General features: G+C 37.4%; 1 pseudogene; it reads right to left on the reverse strand.

Annotated features, from left to right (window-relative positions):
• Window positions 1–8,965: 8,965 nt before the first annotated feature.
• LOC136150651 (olfactory receptor 4P4-like) lies at window positions 8,966–9,873 on the reverse strand (annotated as a pseudogene).
• Window positions 9,874–11,673: the final 1,800 nt, after the last annotated feature.

Below are 11,673 nucleotides of genomic sequence, written 5' to 3' on the forward strand. Positions count from 1 at the left end.
CTTTTTCACTTTCTTCTTTCACTTTCATCAAGAGGCCCTTTAGTTCTTCTTCACTTTCTGTCATAAGGGTGGTGTCATCTGCATATCTGAGGTTATTGATATTTCTCCCAGCAATCTTGATTCCAGCTTGTGCTTCCTCCAGCCCAGTGTTCCTCATGATGTACTCTGCATATAAGTTAAATAAACAGGGTGACAATATACAGCTTTGACATATTCCTTTTCCTATTTGGAACCAGTGTGTTGTTCCATGTTCAGTTCTAACTGTTGCTTCCTAACCCTCATACAGGTTTCTCAAGAGGCAGGCCAGGTGGTCTGGTATTCCCATCTCTTTCAGAATTTTCCACAGTTTATTGTGATCCAGACAGTCAAAGGCTGTGGCATAGTCAATAAAGCACATAGAACAACTGGAAATCTCTTTCTGTGTTTTTTATGTTTCTCCAACTTTTTAATACTGTCTCATATTCCATACAAACCAATCTTCACGTCCCAGAGATATCTACTTGGGAGTTTCCTAGAATTTCGATCTACTTCTACAACCCACTGATGAATAGTTTCAGAGTCAGGTACTTTAATATGACTGCCATTAATTTTATGCCCTTACTGATCTGGCCCTTAAGAAATCAATAGTAGTTTTCCCATAAAATATTTGATATTGAGAAGAAAACAAAGTTCTTTCTCTGACATATTTGAACAACAAAATTACATCACTCATTCCCACGCTGGAATTATGTGTGTGTGTGCGCTCAGTCATGTCTGACTCTTTGCAACCCCATGGACTATATTCAGCTAGGCTTTTTTATCCATGAAATTTTCCAAGTAAGAATACAGGAATGGATTGTCATTCCCTACTCCAGGCAATCTTCTGACCCAGGGATCAAAGCCAGGTCTCGTGTCTCTTGCATTGGCAGGTGGATTCCTTACCACTTTGCTACCTGACAAGTGTCACAACGTAATTGTTACTATGTTGGTGCAAATGTAATTGAAGTTTCAGACCGTGAATTTCTAATCATTATAATTAGGCTCAAACATATCTTATTAAACAAAATAAGAGTCATTACAATTAACACATGTTTGCCAAAATATGGCAAGAAATAACTTTGTTTAACCCTCCAGCATAAAATTTTGTGCTTCAACCTTCAAGGAACTCTTGGAAAGCATTTTCTGCCTCTGTCTTGTGGAAGCAGTTTTCCTGAAAAAAGCTGTTGAGATGCTTGAAGTAGTGGTAGTAGGGTGACAAGAGGTCCGGTGAATATGTCGGATGGGACAAAACTTCATAGCCCACTTCATTCAACTTTTGAAGCATTAGTTGTGTGGTGTGTGGCCAGCCATTGTTATAGAGAAAGACTGGATCCATTCAGTTGACCAGTGCTGGCTGGAGAGTTGCAATTTTCTGTGTATCTCATAGATTTGCTGAGCATATCTCTCAGGTGTAATGGTTTTGCCAGGATTCAGAAAGCTGTAGTGGATCAGACCAGCAGCTGACCACCAGACATTGACCATGTCCTTTTTCTGGTGCAAGTTTGGTTCTGGGAAGTACTTTAAAGCTTCTTGTGGGTCCAATCACTGAGCTGGTTGTTGCTGGTTGTCTAATAAAATCCACTTTTCCTCGCACATCACAATCTGACTGAGAAATGGTTTATTGTTGCATAGAATAAATGACAACACTTCAAAACAATGATTTTTGTTTGTTTGTTTTGATCTGTGGTTAGCTCATGAGGCACCCACTTATAGAGTTTTTTAACCTTTCCAATTTGCTTCAAATGCCAAATGAAAATAGAATGGTTGATGCTGAGTTGTTTGACAACTTCTTGTGTAGTTTGTTGTAAGAGAATCAGCTTTGATGATCCTCTCAGTTGGTCATTGTCAACTTCCAATAGCCAGCCATGGTACTTCTCATCTTCACTGACCTTGTGTCCTTTCCAAAGCTTCTTGATCCACCACTGCACTGTCTGTTCCTTAGCAGTTCCTGGGCCAAAAATATTGTTGATGTTGCAACATAAAGTTGCCTCAGCTGCTTTATGACCCATTTTAAACTCAAATAAGAAAATCACTCTAATTTGCTTTTTGTCAAACTTAACTTCCCTAGTCTAAAATAAACATAAAATAAACAGCAAATAATGTAATTAACAGCAAAAAATTAAAGTGACAAATGTTGTTTTAAAATGATGTAAAACATAATCATATTTATTTAAGAATGCATTCCAATATCAAAGGGCAAATACAAACTGCAATTGGTTTTGTGCTAATCTAATATTCATATGAATTTAGCTTTTTTAGAAACTCAGAAACACAAGTTCAAATAGAATCTTACATATTCAGACTTCAAGTGTAGAGAGTACAATTCCTCACTCAAATTTAAGAGTTTCTCAAAGGTGTCTCTTCAGAATACCTGTTTTTAAGACAAAATCTTTCTATCAAAGAAAATAATTAATACCTGGTAAAGAAAGTTGCAGCTACAAGACAAAGCCCTTTAGTCTTGTAGCAATTTCTTTAAATATTCATGTAATGCAAGGTGAAGAGTGTGTGTGTGTGTGTGTGCACGCGCGCGCATGCACATGTGTGTTTGAATCTCCAGAGCAAGAGTCATCATGGGTGGAATGATCCATTTGAATGTGCTTCCACCACAGTTTTTGCCTCTTAATTACAGAACCAGAGCTGTCTAAAGAAGACCGTGCCTCTGCTTGTTTTAACTGAATCCATTCCAAACTCAAATTCTAAGTTTTGTATAGAAATATTTTGAGGCTTTGGACTAGTAGGAAATAATTAGACTTTAAAAAGCAAAATAAAACTTGCTTGTTGACTACTTCTTTTTCCCATGTGTGGCATATTTTTCATAGTCAAAGTTATTTATCCCAAGAAGAGGTCAGTTTGAAGATGGCATTGTTTCTGAATACTCTCAACTCTCATTAAGATCACATCAGGGCTGTGTGTCAACCTAGATGAGTGGGATGGAGTGGGAAATTGGAGGGAAGCTCATGAGGGAGGGGACATATATATACTGATGCCTGATCCATGTTTTATGTAGGGCAGAAGCCAACACAACATTGCAATTATTCTTCAATTAAAAATGAATAAATTAAGGAAAAGATAATTTAATATTGAAGCAAGCTTTTCTATAATTCTGAGGCTTATTAACAAATTTTAACTTTCTATATAACATTGTTTCAATACTTTTCAAATAGAGTATTTAATCATTACCCAAATTTTTAAAAATAAAATACTTGATAAATACCATTAACATTCTTTGAAATAAATTTTAGATTCACTGAAGTTAAGAAAATGAAAGGACCCAGTTTTCCTATTCCAAAATCAGGCTTTTACAATGAGACAACTCCTTTAGTACTCAATCATAACTAATAATGAGAATGAAAACAAAATTCAAATATACAGTAGTGCATCAGTATAATTTTAAATAAACAGATCAACAACTGTTTAGTCCAAGCATGAATGTGAAGCAGTTTGCTATGATCAACCACTAAGGATAATATGACTCTCTTTGCCCTCACTAAAAGTAAAATTGGAGATGACTCTTCCTGAACTTAATGTACAGTTAAATGTTTCTCTGCCTTACTAATCAAATGTTAATTCACTTTCTAAATGTATACACAGCCACAAAAATAGATAAAACATCTGTATATACTTATATCACAGTGACGGTTATGTTCATATATTTCCTCATTCAATTATTATAAAACCTGTGAAGTATATAATATTATTTTCTCTTTATAGGTGAGAAAACAAAATTTTAAAATGCTGAGAAATATATCCTAGATGAAAGAAATTGCAAGTGAAAGAATCAAGATTCTAGTTTGATCTTTCTGACTCTCAAACAAATACACTTACCCCCAAGTTATTTTTAACAACTTTCAAAACAGTCTGATGGCCCATGCTCTGTATGGAAATTGGAGAAGGAGAAGCTATGTCTGTGAGAAAGGTCAAGGTCAAAACACTTTCAATGATGAAATACCACATTTTATTTGAAATTTGGAAGCACAAATATATTATTGTTTGAGCTTGGTTTAAGATTGGTAAAGGATTATGGTAAGGTTGTATATTGTCACCTTGCTTATTTAACTTCTGTGCAGAGTACATCATGTGAAATGCCAGGATGGATGAATCACAAACTGGAGTCAAAAATGGCAGGAGAAATATTAATAAACTCAGACATGCAGATGATACTATTCTAATGGCAGAAAGTGGAGAGAAATTAAAGAACCTCTTGATGAGGGTGAAAGAAGAGAGCAAAAACCCTGACTTGAAAAATCAACGTTTTAAAACCTAAGAACATGACATCTGATTCCAACACTTAATGGCAAATAGAAGGGAGGTGGGGACTTGGAGCAGTGGCAGATTTTGTTCTCTTGGGCTCCATAATCACTGCAGATGATGACTGTAGCCATGAAATTAAAAGACATTTGCACCTTGGAAGAAAAGCTATGGCAAACCTACAAATCATATTAAAAAGCAGGGATATCATTTTGCCGACAAAGTTCTGATAGTTAAAGCTATTGTTTTTCCAGTAGTCATGTACAGATGGAAGAGCTGGACCATAAACAAGGCTGAACACCAAAGAATTGATGCCTTCAGATTGTGGTGCTAGAGAAGAATCTTGAGAGTTCCTAGGACTGCAAAGAAGAACAAACTTGTTAATCCTAAATGAAATCAATCCCGGATATTCATTGGAAGGACTGATGCTGAAGTTCCCGTACCTTGGCCATCTGATGCAAAGAGCCAACTCATTGGAAAAGACCCTGATGCTGGGAAAGATCAAAAGCAAAAAGTAAAGAAAGGGGGCAGGCAGAAGATGAGATGGTTAAATGGAATCACCGACTCAGTGGACGTGAATTAGAACAAACTCTGGGGGACAAAGAAGGATAAGGGGGCCTGCCATGCTGAAATCTATGAGCTCTCAAAGAGCTGGACATGGCTTAGCAGCTGAGCAATAAAAACAGCAAGAGTAAGTAAGTTTAATAAATTCAAGATTGCTTTAATAATTTTTCAAGAAATATAAATAATCGTAATATAAAATACAAGGAGAATAAGAACAGCATGGGACTCACTCTCCCAGGACTCACACAGATTCCAAAGATTCAGAAAATCATCTTTCTTGTGTTTTTGGTTATCTACACCATCTCTGTGGTCAGAAATGTGCTCATGGTGGTCACTATAACTGCCAGACCATTACAGGAGTCCCCCGTGTACATTTCCCTGGCCCATTTCTCTCGCTCTCTCTTTTTTTTTTTTTTTTTTGATGCTTGCTATTCCTCTGTGAATATCTCTATATTGATTATAGTTTCAAACTATGGGAAAAAAAAAGACTGTCCTATTCAAAAGATCCATGACCCAAATCTTTTCAGAACATTTACTCAGAGGCGCTGAGATCATCATGCTTTGTGTGACAGACAGCCTATGTCTACTATGTGGCCATCTGTAAGCCCTTCTACTAGTCAATCATCATGAACTGGAGAGCATGTGGCCTGCTAGTGGTAGTGGTGTGCGTAGGAGGTTTTCTTCATGTAGCGTCTTACTTTTGTGATTACTCTTCTGTGGTCCTAATGCCATAGATCAGTTTTTGTGTGATCGGAATCCTTCACTTAATTTTGCCTGCACAGATACTCAAACTCTAGGATTACTTGCCTCTGCCAACAGTGGAGGCATCTGTCTGTTAGACCTCCTTCTCCTCATGGTCTGCTATGTGGTCATCCTGTCCTCCCTGCGACCCACCACCTAGAGGCAAGGCACGAGGCACTCTCCAGCTGTGTCTCTCATATCACAGTTGTTGTTTTCTTCTTTGTGCTCTGTGTAACCGCGTACATGAGATCTGAAACTACTTTATACATTCATAAAACATATATATTTATATATTGCATTTCTTACTAAGTTCTAATAATTTTGCATAAATAGCTGCTCATTTTTATATATCATAAGGGTAATGGTAGTATATTTCAATACTTAACTAGTATTGGTAGTTTTTCAATGGTAATATTTCAATGGTAATGGTAGTAATGGTATATTTCAATACTTAACTAGTTTGCAAAAGAAATGAGTCATTGAACCTCCAAAGGGTAAAAAAAAAGAAGAGATTGTTTCAAGTTTTCAAATGCTTGCAGCCTTCAGAACTTATTGGTATCCTAAGGTATCACCTTAGGATGCTAACCCAAAAGAAATAGTGATGACACAAACAAAAGGGCACTTTAGTGTCAGGCAGGATCTTCAACTATATTAAAAAAAGCAAAAAACAGTTATGCTCCATAAAGCACTTGCCTGCCTGCTACTATTGCATAGGAGGTCATGGTGATTGTTGGGGTGTGAGAGGATGAAGACTGAACTCTGTGGTACCGTGTAGTATGCAGAATGTAGCAAATGAAACTGCATCCGTCAGAGCCTCTTCACTGGCTCAGTGTCCCCATGCCCCTGTTGCTGTATCTCTGGGCTTCTCACAGCTCACAGCCCCACCCTGATCTTGACAAATGAACCTGAGAAAATAAAAGCTGTCTCATCTGTGGCATTATGCTCACCATCCCAGGGCCCACCAGGGAACAATGGCTGATTTAATGGAGCAAAAAGAGCTGATTTTCTTGTCCTAGGTTGGAGCCAGTTCTGTTGTATTCTGAACACTTCAGAGCTCCTGTGGCTCCAGGCTGAAGACAAATCTTAGTAAGGACAATATCCATCTTCCCCTACTATTGTCAGATGCTCTCAATTCTTTCTCTACTTTTCACCAGGACTATAAGAAATAAATATTGAAGAGAAATTTTTGTGTATCTCCGTTGCTTTGCCCTTTCTAGGACATCATGTACTTGAAATCACAGAGTATGTGGTCTTATCACATTGGCTTATTTGACTTCACAATATGCATTCAGATGTCCTCTATGCCTTCTCATAGCTTGGTAGGTCATTTCTTTTTAGCACTGAATGATATTCCACTGTCTTGATGTACAGTAGTTTATACATCCATGAAAAGACTACATTCAAGGTTTGGTCATTATAAGTAAACTTCCCTGGTGGCTCAGACAGTAAAGAATCTGCCTGCAATGCAGGAGACCCGGGTTAAATCCCTGGGTCAGGAAGATCCCCTGAAGAAGGGAATGGCAACCCATTCCAGTATTCTTTCCTGGGAGAATTCCATGGAAAGAGGAATTTGGCAGGCTACAGTCTATGGGGTAGCAAAGAGTCGGACTTGACTGAGTGACTAACTCTTCATACACTTGCAATAAACAGTCATGTGTAGCCTAGTTAACATTTGGGCTTTCTGTTTGTTTGTTTGTTTCCTTGGTTTTTTTTTTGGTCTTTAGACCATATCTTATTTTTCTTTTGCTCGTCCCCTTCCCCATATGTAGCAGGAAAGTTCTGAATCCAATGACTACTCATTTACTTATCTATTTTAGGCAGATAGGAGTTTGGCAATACATAAAATTTATTATTCAGTTCCTTAAGTTTTATGGGAAATGTCTTATATTCTGATCAATAAGTGTAATAGTAGTCACTTTTTTCAGCATTCTGAATGAGTGAGTCTTTCTCTGTGCTCAATTGTTAATATTAATTTTTAAACATGAACTCAGGTGTACAGATAACCTTGATCTCAAGTTCAGTCACTCATCTGTGTCTGACTCTGCAACCCCATCGACTGTAGCCCACCAGGATCCTCTGTCTGTTGAAATATCCAGGCAAGAATAATGGAGTGGGTTGTCATTTCTTACTCCAGGGGGTCTTCCTGACCCAGGGATGGAGCCCACAACTCTTTTGTCCCCTGCTTTGACTGGTGGATTCTTTACCACTGGGGAGCCCAAGGTATATTTAAGCGATGGGTCCTAAAGCAAAGGGGGGTAGGGCTATCCTAGTCAGAGGAAATAGAAGAGCAAAATAATAGAGCTAGCAGATTTAAGGCAAGTTTAGAGAATGTAGAGGGGCCCAGTATAACTGGATGAAAGCATCCAAACAAAGGGGATTGAGAAAAGAATGGTGAAGAAAGAAGAAAAGCACCCAATATGAGTTTCTGGTAACCATATGCCTTGCAAAATTTCACAAGTATTGAAAGAAACAAAATGTTAGTCGCTCAGTCATGTCCAACTCTTTGCCACCCCTTGGACTGTAGCCCACCAGGCTCCTCTGTCCATGGAATTCACCAGGCAAGAATATTGAAGTGGGTTGCTATTCCCTTCTCCAAGGGATCTTCCCGACCCAGGGATCAAACCCAGGTCTCCCACAATACAGGCAGATTCTTTACCATCTGAGCCACCAGGGAAGCTCTTAATATTACCTTTTATGAACTATAATATTATCTCATTTTATAGATATTTTCAAAATGAAAACAATATAACTAAAACAAATTTCCAAGACAAAGGCATAAAAACTTACAGAGTCAGTAGTCACCCATGTCTCCTTTATCCTATACCCTATTATTATAACAATATTTTTTCTTTAAATGTGGTGTGGCCTCTGAGATTTGCTGCTGCTGCTAAGTCGCTTCAGTCATGTCCAACTGTATGCAACCCCATAGACGGCAACCCATCAGGCTCCCCTGTCCATGGGATTCTCCAGGCAAGAACACCGGAGTGGGTTGCCATTTCCTTCTCCAATGCATGAAAGTGAAACGTGAAAGTGAAGTTGCTCAGTCACTGAGGTTAGCTAGTTAGTCAAATAATTTTCTAATGCACGAGTCAACAGGTTAGATTATATTCCAAGGAAAATAAGGTTTCACAGCAATTTTTACAGAGGACTGTTATGTGACAGGAGATGTGCTTTAGGACAGTTCTTATATTAAAATGTCTCAAATCCAAGTGGTCACACCCAGAACTAGCTGGATCCCTAAAGGAGCAGACTGTGATCTGAATCACAGTAATATGCTTCTTTGACTCATACAATGTCAGGGGTAATTGAGTCCAACTCCCCAAAGAAAGCTAGTATGTTTTCAATAATATTTCAATGGATGCATGTCCTCAGGACATCAAGTACATCACCCTATTTACTTTAAATCTAAATGTGTCACTTTAGTCCATACTTTCCTCATGACGATTTTCATCTCCATGTTTCTCAGGGTGTAGATGAGAGGGTTCAGCATGGGAGCAATCACAGTGTGAAACAGAGATTTTCTTGTCCTTGTTCTCATGCTCTGCAGGTAGAGTATAAATGTAGATAAATGTAGTACAACTGTTATGTGAGAACTACAAGTAGAGAGAGCTTTCCTTCACCCTAGAGAGGAATGTGTTCTAAGATTATATAACATGACAATGTAAGAAGCTACTAGGACAAGAAATATGGCAACAGCTACCATCCCTGAATTTGCAAACACTAAGATACTCACAACATGAACCTGCACACCAGTTTCAAAAGAGGCTTCACATCACACACATAATGATCTATCTGATTAAGACCACAAAAAGGTAACTTGGGTGCCATGAGAAGTAAAGCAATAGAATGCCAAAAACTGACAACTCTGGCAAGGACGGTCAGCATGTCACACCTCTGTCTGTTCATGATGACCATGCAGTGCAGGGGTTTGACAATGGTGATGTAGTGGTCAAAAGCCATGGACACCAAAATGAATATTTCCACACCTGCCAGCAAGTGGGCAGTGAAGAGCTGGGTCATACAGTTGTTATAAGAAATGTTTCTTCGTGCTGCAGCTAAGTCCCTGATTAGCCTGGGAACCACTGTGGAGGTGTAGCAGACATCAATGAGGGAGAGGTGACAGAGAAAATAGTACATCATTTGTTGCATTAGATGGCTGCAGGTGATGGTGAGTGAGATGATGAAATTCTCCATTAATACAGCCAGGTACCAGACCAGGAACAAGAAGAACAGTAACTTTATTTTCTTATTTCCCCACAGCCCTATGAAAACAAATTCTGTGACATTGTTCTGATTTTCCATGAAGCTGAGCTGAGTTCAGAATACACAACATAAATTCAGTTCATCTGAAATGATACAGAACATGATACACATTTAATAGCATTTTTTAAAAAAATTGTGTTACTAAAAATTTGCTACAATCTATTTTTTTGTTTGTTTGTTTTTAGATCATGGGCATCATATTTCAAATGATATTTTAAAAGAATATGTATATAAATCTGGATCATTTGTAAATATTTTTCAGGGATTTAACTCATAACCAACTAACAGGTAGTTACTGATGCTCATTTTGCATATTGGAAAACAAAAATATCGGAGGACTTAGTTAATTACACCAAATTATTAAGATACTAAATTAAAGTCAAGTCAAGATGAATCTGACTCTGATACCAGACTTCATGCTCTTGGTAACTGTGTAACAGCACTCACTGACCACAGGAAATTACAGCTCTCGTCCATCTCCATAGAAGATAAAGGTCATTCTCCATTTCAGCCTTTAGTCACCTACATAGCTTTAAGAAAATCTCTCCCATTCTCCATGTGCATATGGATCTTGTATAAAGTTCCAGTCACAGATGAGCATTCCATACAATCAGTGGAGCTCCATATATATATTCCTGAAATTAAAACAAAGCATGCTATAATTATAGTAGAGCCTACCTAAATTAGTTAAAAGTATTAATAGTTTCAAGGGTCCTCCTTGGTAGTTGTGGTCAAGATTCAGAACATGGAGTAGCTTGGAACAAGAGATTTAGGTACAATGTGGGGCATGTGAATATAGGAAGATGGGGTATTACTATATTAAAACTCCATTTTTCTGATTATTCAAAATATAGAGGTTACTGTTGATACTTTATAAACATTTTCAAGAACTAGAAGTTTTCTTTTGAAATCTGAAGAACTTTATGTGATTAAAGAATAACCTACTTATTAAATACACATTTTGAACAGTGCCACCTTTTTGATATGGTATACCTAGGAGCAGAGAAATCAATATGTTGAAATCATCACCTTCTACCCATAATCAAATGTCCTCCACAGCAAAGTCATGGTTTGCCTCAAACATTGTTAATTTCAGTGGCCTGTGTCCAAATGGTACTACTGAGAAACACTATGATATATTGTATAGATCCATCATCAAATGATCATGAAGATGAGCATCTAGGCTCCCATGTTCTTGTTAGTTTTGTTTGTTTGTTGATGCTGTTGTGAGCACTGAGTAGTTAATACTCTCGGAGCTTCTTTCATCAACTGATAAGTGAAACTGATAACAGTGGATCTGTTTGCATCATGTCAAAAAAAAGTGTGTAAAGAATATCTAATATAAATAGGCTATTGTTCTGACTTGTCAGCTCCACAGGACAATATTCTAACATGCAATTGGAGAAAAAACACTGTTCTCTAAGAAAATAAATACTGCCATATTCATTAGTTAATTGTTTTATCTTTAGATTTTCTATTCCATAACAGGGAAATTGGTTGACAAATCCATATTAGACTTACATAAACCTAAGCAAGAAACATCAGTGCTTCTGTTACACAGACTAACGCAAGTTTAGTCTGTATAAAAAAGAGAGGTTATTAAAGAACTTATTTATATATAAATGGAGAAATCTAGTTTATGTGGAATACTGATCACATGACATAAACAAATTTAAGATAACTTTTCATTAAGATTTTAGTACGAAATTATAGAAAAACTGGAGAATCAAAACTGTAGAAAGTGCATCTCTTGTTTTAGAATGTTTCTTATATATTGATTTAAGTCTCAGCACTCAACATCTGGAGCACTGCTGCACAAATTTTCCAAAGTGAACATCC

Source organism: Muntiacus reevesi, chromosome 19, assembly GCF_963930625.1.
Source record: "Muntiacus reevesi chromosome 19, mMunRee1.1, whole genome shotgun sequence".
NCBI classification, from domain to species: Eukaryota; Metazoa; Chordata; class Mammalia; order Artiodactyla; family Cervidae; genus Muntiacus; species Muntiacus reevesi.